Source organism: Lagenorhynchus albirostris, chromosome 19 (assembly GCF_949774975.1).
Source record: "Lagenorhynchus albirostris chromosome 19, mLagAlb1.1, whole genome shotgun sequence".
Taxonomy (NCBI): Eukaryota; Metazoa; Chordata; class Mammalia; order Artiodactyla; family Delphinidae; genus Lagenorhynchus; species Lagenorhynchus albirostris.
This window is the reverse complement of record NC_083113.1, coordinates 19,747,912-19,757,572: the sequence shown is the minus strand read 5'-3', so window position 1 is coordinate 19,757,572 and position 9,661 is coordinate 19,747,912.

Genomic DNA, 9,661 nt, shown 5'->3' with positions numbered 1-9,661 from the left:
TCTGCAGGATGGGCTGGCAGGCTGGAAACCCAGGGAAGAGCCAATGTTACAGTTCAAGTTCGAAGGCCGTTTGCTGGCAGAATTCCCTCTAGCTCTGGGGAGGTACGTCTTTATTCTATGCAGGCCTTCAACTGATTGGGTGAGGCCCACCCACATCACGGGTATGGTCTCCCACCCATTATCTGCTTTACTCAAAGTCCACCTATTTACATGTTAATCTCATCCAAAAACCACTCTCACACAAACCTCTAGAATAATGCTTGACCAAATATCTGGGCACCTTGGCCCAGCCAAGTGGACACATAAAATTAACCATCACACCTCCCTCCCTCACCCCTTCCTACCAGTGAGTCCTAAGAGCACCCTCAAACAAACAGCTTGCACTCCAATTCTTGTAGTGGGGTTGGTTTCTGAGGGAACCACACTGAAAGACACTGTGTCTTTGGCAAATTATGATTTAGAAAATAAATGCAAGTTTATATATTCTCACTCCTCTTTCAAAAGCTCAGTGGCTCATGAAGGAGCTTGGCCCAGTTTGGGAACCACAGTATCACAGGTGCTGGAGTTTATTTTATTTTATTTTTTACTGAAGTATAGTTGATTTACAACATTGTATTAGTTTCTGGTGTATAGCAAAGTGATTCAGATAGATAGATAGACAGATAGATTCTTTTCCATTATAGGTTATTACAGGATAGTGAATATAGTTCCCTATGCTATATAATAGGACCTTATTGTTTATCTATTTTATATATACTAGTGTGTATCTATTAATCCCCAAATCCTAATTTATCCCTACCCCCTTTCCCTTTTGTAACCATAAGTTTCTATGTCTGTGAGTTTGTTTCTGTTTTATAGACAAATTCATTTGTATCATTTTTTTTAGATTCCACATGAGTGGTATCATATGAAATTTGTCTTTCCCTGGCTGACTTACTTCACTTAGTATGATAATCTCCAGGTCCATCCATGTTGCTGCAAATGGCATTATTTCATTCTTTTCTATGGTTGAGTTTTATATATATATATATATATATATATATATATATATATATATATATATATATATATATACACACACACACATACATACCACATCTTCTTTATCCATTCATCTGTTGATGTACATTTAGGTTGCTTACATGTCTTGGCTATTGTTAAGTAATGCTGCTATGAACATTGGGGTGCATGTACCTTTTTGAATTAGAGTTTTCACCTTTCCAGATACATGTCCATAGTGCTACAGTTTAATGCCTAGAAAGGCCCACGCAATCTCTGAGGCCACGTAAACACAGATGTTTCCATAGACATTGATCATGATTTCAGAAAGACTGCAGCATTGTTTAAAGTGACACCCAGATTAGGACCGGGCTGTCCAACAAGTCCGTCTCCAGTCCTGTGCATGCCCACCTCCCAGGGAGCTAGTCTCAGTGGGTAGAGACCCTTCTCGGAAACACATTGCAGTGCAGAAGACAGCATCGCTTCCATTTCAAAATGACGCCTTTCTCCGAGGGCTTAGAATATATTCGCAAAAGAAAATACATTTTCTGACATTCCTAAAAATACATGATCATATCCTATGTGGCAAGACGAGACCAAGTGACTCACTGAAGTCATAATCACTGCAAATTGCAGTATTGTTGTCTTTGAATGAAAATTGCCAGAGGACTCATGCTTCGTGTCTCAAGAACCCTAGGCAGTCATTTGCCACATCACGAGACCCAAATCATCTGAAGTTGAAGAACATCTCCTCCTCTTTGTATTTCATTAGCAGAGATCAGGTTAATAAAAAGTTTAAAAGTTGACTGCCTTCCCCCTGAGATTTATTTAGACCTCCTCCGCGAGGATGAGCCAGGAATGGCAGCCGACACTCATTTCTCCAGAGCTCACTCTGTCATCTCCCTCTGTGGTCCCTGAAGTCTGCCAATTAAAGACCTCCTGGATGACATATGCACATATAAATCATGGTAATAAGAGAAGATTGTTATGTTAACCTTCGTCATGCAACCCTTTTCCTTTTGTGAGAAAGACGGAAAACATTCATCCATCTGGCACAAAGGAAACGATTTCCCAGCAGATGCCTGGGAGACTCGCCTTGGATGCTACCCCTTCCTTGTGGTTATGGAGGCGGTGCCTCGTGCACAAGCAGGCATTACTCAACTCGAGACGCCGAGCAGCGAGGCCATAAACCAGGCGGCATGACGTCAGAGACAGTATGCTCTGAAATAAATGAGGAGCTGGTTCTATCCAGAGGAACATTTTTCCATGTTTAACCAAGCAAAGCTGGTGACACTACTGAGCACACAGTCTCAAAGGTCCGTTCTTAAGGAGCCCGGGTTCTGGGGAGAGGAGTCGAGTGCTTTTCTGCAGCTGTGGAAGTAACCCCCAAGGTGACTGGAGTTTCACTATCAGAATTAGGGGCTGGTGTGCAGCAACTGTGAATTCCACTTTGATTACATCCTCGGGTGAGCCCCTGGGAGCAGGCAGCCGTGGCAGCCATGGACCCGAGCATCAGGGTGGCCCCCCCTGAGGGGTCCCTCACCTGCGTTGCAAATCTTCACGGGCTGCCCTCAGAATTTCCCAGAGAGCCAGCTTTGAAAACGAAAGACAAAAAGAGAATTCTTTATCAACAACAGAAGAGATATTAATGATGTGTTAATTGCTATATCTACATGTTCACTTTAGAGGATGATATTATTTGAAAGATTTGAAAAATAAAAGTCTAGGCATGAGCTGGGTGGCTTCTCTCTATAATATGTCATTACCTCATTAGCTAACCTAAGGCTGTGTTTGCCCCCAGCTTGTGTCTTGGGTACCCTGCCACCTGGAGGCGGCCATTCCTCCGGAAGCTGCCTCGCTTTGGATGTCCCAGTAGGGGTACCAGCCTGTGTCAAAAGGGGCTCTCATCCCTAAGGGCCTGACTCTCAGAGCTGCCTGTTCGCCTGTGTGGGGCAGGTCCACAGCTGAAAAACTTCCTGGTTCTTTCCTCTCAAATGATGTTTTTCTAAAGGAATTAAATTTTTCTAGAAATGAAATAAAATGGTGTGTTAAAGGGATTGGTGGGGAAGGGATAGAACAGAATTTCCTTTATTATTATTTCACAATCAGAAAGAAATTTCCCTCTGGTTCTCTTCAGAGCAATCCGTGTGCTCTGTAAAGAGTGTCCCAAAATAACCCATTGCTTCTGATTCTGTTGAATTCTTGGCACCTGCCTATGTTGTTATCTCATTCTCTTATCTCCTGTTATTCCTTCCCTTGCAAACGTAAAGGAGTGAGATGTTTTTCTCTCACTCCTGGTTTACCTGAGATGAAGGGTCTCCAGGGCGTGGGACTTTAAGTGCTAAAACCAGGAAAGTCCCAGACCAACAGTACATTCGGTCACCTCCATTAAGCAAACATTTCGGTCTAGTGTAAGCCTCCCAACACATGACAAATTAAACACAATCGCACCATTTTGCAGTGGCAGATGTAGCAGCCCATTCACCAGGCTGTGGAAAATGGGTCCTACTTGGGAGTCTGAGCAGAGGTGAGTCAATCGCTGTTGAGAAGGAATCCACCTTGCGCTGGAAGGAGAAGACGGAGGCTGTCGCATGCTGCTACCCGACTCCAAAGCAGGAAATGATGAGTACTTGAGCAAGGAGAATGGAAAACAGTGGACGGGGGCGTAGACCCTCCTCCACAGAGATCTGGCAAAGGGTTCCAATCCAGCAGTTCATACGATTTTCACCAGTTAGCCAAGCCCCCATCAGAAACAGTTCACCTGAGTTTCCCACATGGAATGACATCCTCTCCCCAGCGTATGTTGCCCAAGGACTGTCGCATCACAGTCTTGCTATTTTTAATTAAAATTCATAGGAACAACTAAGAGTATAGAAAGACAAATATCAAATGATATTGCTTACATGTGGAATCTAAAACAAAATGATGCAAATGAACTCACTTACAAAACAGACTCACAGAGAACCAACTTATGGTTACGGGGCGGGGGGATGTGGGGAGGGATAGACTGGGAGTTTGGGATTGACGTGTACACACTACTATATTTAAAATAGATAACCAACAAGGACCTACTGTATAGCACAGCGAACTCTGCTCAATGCTCTGTAATAACCTAAATGGGAAAAGAATTTGGAAAAGAATAGATACGTGTATATGTATAAGTGAATCACGCTGCTGTACACCTGAAACTAACACAACATTGTTAATCAACTAAACTCCAATATAAATTTTTTTTTTTTAAAAGAGTATAGAACCAGTATACCTGGACCGTTACAGGCAAAAAAAAAAATCAGTTTTGGGTTTTGTCACCTTAATAGCTCTGAGACTCAGGATGCCTACAATCTTTTAAACCCCAGAGTATCACAAGCACCTTCACACTGACCCAGTGGGGTTGCGGCACAGAAAGTAGCCATAAGATTGGACCACATTCCCTCCTGTTCACCTGGGCTTTCGACGGGAGCCTGGGACACCGCCACAGGGCATTATGAGTGTGAGTTGGACGTTCTTGGTTAAACCACTGTTGGATATTTTCTTTATGCTTTATGCTGATATTAGCTGGACACCTGAATTCTTCCATGAATCCCAGATCATGGGCTGGAAGATGAAGGATAATAGTAATAAGGTGGCGGAGGAGACACCGGTGAGCACTTACTAAGTGCCAGGTGCTTTGCTAAGTGCCTCTCGTGCTGCAGCCCTAGGAAACTGCCATTTTTGTGGATCCAGGTTTTATATTGTTCGTCCTAATACATCGTCTCCTATAAGCCTGACAACAAGCTAATGGACACTGATTTCACCCTCTTTTTGCGTGAGTACACTGAGGTGCGAGGACGCAGTTCCAGTACGTGGGAGAGCCCAGCTTGCCCCAGGTCTAATTCCAGACACTGTGCCCTCACCCACGACCCTCAAGTGCCCATCTTTGACCCGATTCCCCAATCCTTTGATCGTCTCCCTAGCCCTCCCCAAGCCGCACGCTGCTGATGACAGAGGATGAGCAAACATGTCAGACCAGGTATACCCAATGAACAGTCACATGCAGGTGGCCACATGGATGGGGGGCAGTGTGGACTGGCCGCCCTGCCCCGAGCAGCTGCGCCTTCACACTGCTGAGATGGGAAGCTCGGGCACGTGGACCCTGAGTGCACGTGGACCCTCCCAGCCGAAGCGGGCAGAGCTCCTCAGGGAGCCACTTGTCCCATGAGGTGACACCTGGGAAGGACACAATATGACCTCGACTCCTCTCTCTACCCCAGGCCGCTGCAGCTGATGACCCAGGCATCAAAGCCCCTGCCCGACGTTTCACTGAGCAAGGCCCGATGCCCATCACGAATCTCGACCCTGCTGGAAGGTCGACACATAAGCTGTCTTCTCCTTATACTCTAAGTTTATTTCACAGTTGGACCTTGCCTGTTCAGTCTTGGAAATATCTCAAATATTCATATACTGTGTTCTGAAGAGCTTCCACGGACACTGTTTGTTAGTCACTTTGATCTAATTCATCACACAGAAACATCTCAAACAAGTACCAAGCGCCCTTTCAAGGGGGCATGTTGAGACAATTAAAGTCCGCCTAAGCCCCTGTTTCCCACTGCTCAGGCCGTCGGTGCCACAGGTTCAAAAACGTAATTAAAAGAAGACTGTCGATTTCACTCACCATCGTCAAAAGGCAGCGTCAACCCCGAAGGAGAGGCGCGCTTTAGTCAATTTCCCTGGCCGTGCCAAAGTTTCGGAGAGACCCTTCACTTTATAAATCAACTCACAGCTTAGAACATCCTGGCAGCCCCTTCAAGGAACCGAAGGGAATGACAGGGAAAGAGAGGATAACCGTCATAGCTTGACTGGATACAGGTGTTTGCGTTTACAGACGAACCACAAACGCCTGGATCCTTGACAGGCGTTGATGCTATCAGTGCATCGCAGCTATTATTGGCTCCGGTCGCCAAGGGCTGGGGGGCCTCTCCCTTAGCAACATCCCTGAGGCTGATAACATTTGGCTGAACTTTTCAGATCTTAACCTCCCTTCTGACTTTCTGCAGTCAAACCCGCCTAAACTGATCAGAAGAAGAGACACGCAGTGGGAAGACAAGTAAAATATTATTGACTGGCCTGTTTCATGTCTATTAGGAAGAAAGAGCAGAGAGCGGAGGGAGAACCTTACAGCTTGACAGGCTTCAAGATAATCAGGGGAGGAATCGGAGCCGTACAGTAACCCTTGGTGAAGTTGGAAAGCACGGGCTTACGAGAGGTCATTGTTCTGTGCGGGAAACAAACAGGGTGCTGGGCAAACAAGCGAACGATTGCATTCCTCCACAGGATGGGCTCCACTTCGCTGGGCCTTCCGCTCCTACACCAAAGCACAGGCTGGAAATCAGGAAGCCGAGCGGCTCTGGAAGAGGTCTCACCCTGAAGGCTTTGGTTTCTGGCCTCAGGCACGTCCCAGCACCTTTGCTCAAGGCAGAGACGGGACCTGCGAGCACAGGCTATGCTGCCCTTGGAGAATTTGGCTCTAGCAGTTTGTATTGTCGATTTGCATTTCACTTCCCTGCTCCTTGCCCAGCGGGGCCGGGACTGACCTTGCCTCTCCAAGTCCAAGTCTTTGGCAACCTGTGTGTGTTGGGGGGATGGTGGCTGGAAGAGCTCTGCTCACTCTGAATGACCCTGAGGTCATTCCCCACGGCCAGATGACTCCACAGATGGGTCATGTGATAGAAGACATGCTCCCCACTGCCCCCAAACTCACTGGGAAGGATGATACCCCACTTGATAACCACACGCAAGGTCAAGCTTGCCGTCCAAAGCAGAGGCCAAAGTCTTGGACACTGAGCCGGTCCTCTGTCCCTCCCCAGCCCCATACCCACTGTTAGTCACCCCTTGGTTTTGTCGGGTGAGAGCGCTAGTTAACAGACAAGGAGGCCTCAGAAACTCTGCATAGCGTCCTCCACTGTCCTGTGGGTCTGACTCACCGTGGGGCCGTCTCTCTTTGGGGGACAGGACATATTTTCCCCTGACACGTTTCCACTCTGCATTTTAGCAGCCTTGTTCTGTACAAATAGTTGGCTTCTGGTTGGCCACAAAGCACCGTCCTCCTGTTTGGGGAAACATCTGGGGCCCCTGGAACCATGTGACTTTGTCACTGAGAGATTCAGGCCCTGCAGAAGGAGTGGGTGGGGTGACATTTCAGCAAAACCCCAGGACAGGGAGACAGAATCAGGATGAGAGTACTGGAGGGAATTAAAAGGCCCCTTCTCCGATTCTTTATTTCAAATACAGGGAAACTGAGGCACAAAGCAAGGAAAGAAGAAACACTTGGGTTTACACAGACCCGTCTCCACCCTCTTGCCTCACAACACACTCAGGTATGCGCCCATCCATGCTCAGCACCCCCAGAGCAGGCTCCCGTTCCCACCCCCTTAGGGCCTTGCACATCCTCATTCTTCTATGATTTCCCTCCTAGGACCTGCCACAGAGCTTTCTAGAGGCCTGTTTCCATGAGATGATGGTGGTGGTGGTGGTGGTAACAGTAGTCATCATGTATTAAGCATCGCACCATGCCAGGCCCTGGCCTGAGACCATCACGTGAATCACGCCCAATCCCTGACACGGTTCTGCTTTGCATTATGGCAGCTCCAACCCCATCATGGAAGCAGCATCACCGTGGCAGGCGAAACCCAGAGAGGTAAAGGATCTTGCATGACTCGCACAGAAGACCCAGCATTCGAGGCTGACTGTTCCTCCGCACAGCCACCCACCAGAGTTGTCCCAGGGTAGGTGGGGCTGGTCTCAGGATTCTGACAGGCCCACGCCCATGTCTCTGATCACAGCTGCCTCACCTCTCAGTCTCCAGACACTTGGGTTTTGACTTCCTGGAGACCTCTGGGAAATGGACCCCAACTTTCCCCTCCTGTATCACCCCCTCCTGGCTGCTCCGCGTTACGCTCAGCCCAGAGCCCGCGTCAGCTCATCAAACTCACTGCTCTCAGCCACAGGCTCAGTTTCCTCACCTTCTCCATCTTTTCCCCGCTGCCAACCATCTAAGTTCAAACCTGTTCCATCCTCTTCCTCACCCACCATGCAGTGTGCGGTCTGCCACCTATGGACTTAGAAACTTTCGTGACCATACCTCCTTCCCTCCTGTCTCAGCAACCCATCCTTCTGCTGAAGACAAACCTCCTTCTCTCTCCTCTCCTTCAGTCTCTCCATCATCACTGGCTCAAGGCTCTTCCAGCCTAAACAAACCACCCTCGAGCCTCACTTGCTCCCCTCACCTACTCAAATCATCCATGACCTTCCTACAGCCAGATCTAAGAGGCACTTTTCAAACCTTACACCTGCTGGATATCTCTGCTGCATGTACCACTGGTGACCACTGCTGCCACCTTGAAACCATCTACCCCCTTGACCATTGGTTTTCTTTCTACTTCCCTGAACACTCCATGGCTTCTGCATTCTCCACCTGCCCCTTGATGTTGGTTTTCCTCAGGCTTCCACTGACCATCCATCCTGCTTCCCTGCACATACTCGCCCCTTCACCATTTTAACTGCCACCCCAGGTGCCACCCAAAACTTCTCCTACAGATTTCAGGCTTAGGTCCAAGCTGACTGGATGGTTGCCTTCAGCAAAAAACGTGTACTCATGATAAGGGCCCAGCGTCTATGTTTTTTTCATGGCGTTTTTTTTTTTTTTTTTTTGGGGTATGCAGGCCTCCCACCGTTGTGGCCTCTCCCGCTGCGGAGCACAGGCTCCGGACGCGCAGGCTCAGCGGCCATGGCTCACGGGCCCAGCCGCTCCGCGGCATGTGGGATCCTCCCGGACCGGGGCACGAACCCGTATCCCCTGCATCGGCAGGCGGACTCTCAACCACTGCGCCACCAGGGAAGGCCTTTCATGGTGATTTGATAAACTGGTTTGGGATTACTGGCTGGCTTCCTGGGGTGATTGACCACAGGGATAAAGTATGCTGATAACAACCAGAGGTGCATTTCCAGGTCAAGGCCATTCTATTCCTCGTGTTGAATGAATGGTTAGTTCCCCCAGCATCTGCAACTGGTAAGAGTCAGTCTCGGCTCTGATGACCAGGCTCTACCAAGGGTGAGACCTTGGGCTTTTGAGAAAGGGTCAGAGTCAGCCACCTTCCTCTCCCGATACTGCAGGGCCCTGTCCATCTGTCCTTGCTCTAAGCTGACCTCCACTTGCACCATTCCTTAATCTGAGCCTGTGATTTAGAGAGGAGTCACGTGTTGATGATGGGTACATCTGGGCTTAGTGTTTCCAGGGCACACGTGAGCCATGGGGTGGCTCTACCCCTGATGCACGGCGCAGGCCCCCATTCACATGTACTCCACTGGGAATAGGGCAGCCCCTGTAGTTGTGTGATGTCACGGCCCTGGGGGAGGGGGGAGAGGTGGCCATCAGGAAGGAGTACCCTCTTTAAACAGGTTTGACATTGCTCTGTTCTCAAAATTGCTGCCCCTGATTTACAAGGACCTGAAGGTGATGGAGGTGATGGACAATCATTGCTTCTCTCTGTCCCAAATCATAGGAGCTCTATCCGAGTCTAAACACACAGAGGGGTGATGGGAGGAAGTCTGAGGCAGGAAGCCTGCATTTGGCTGCCCCCTGCATCACTCACTTGCTGGTGACTTTGGAAAAGTGGGTTGATTCAAG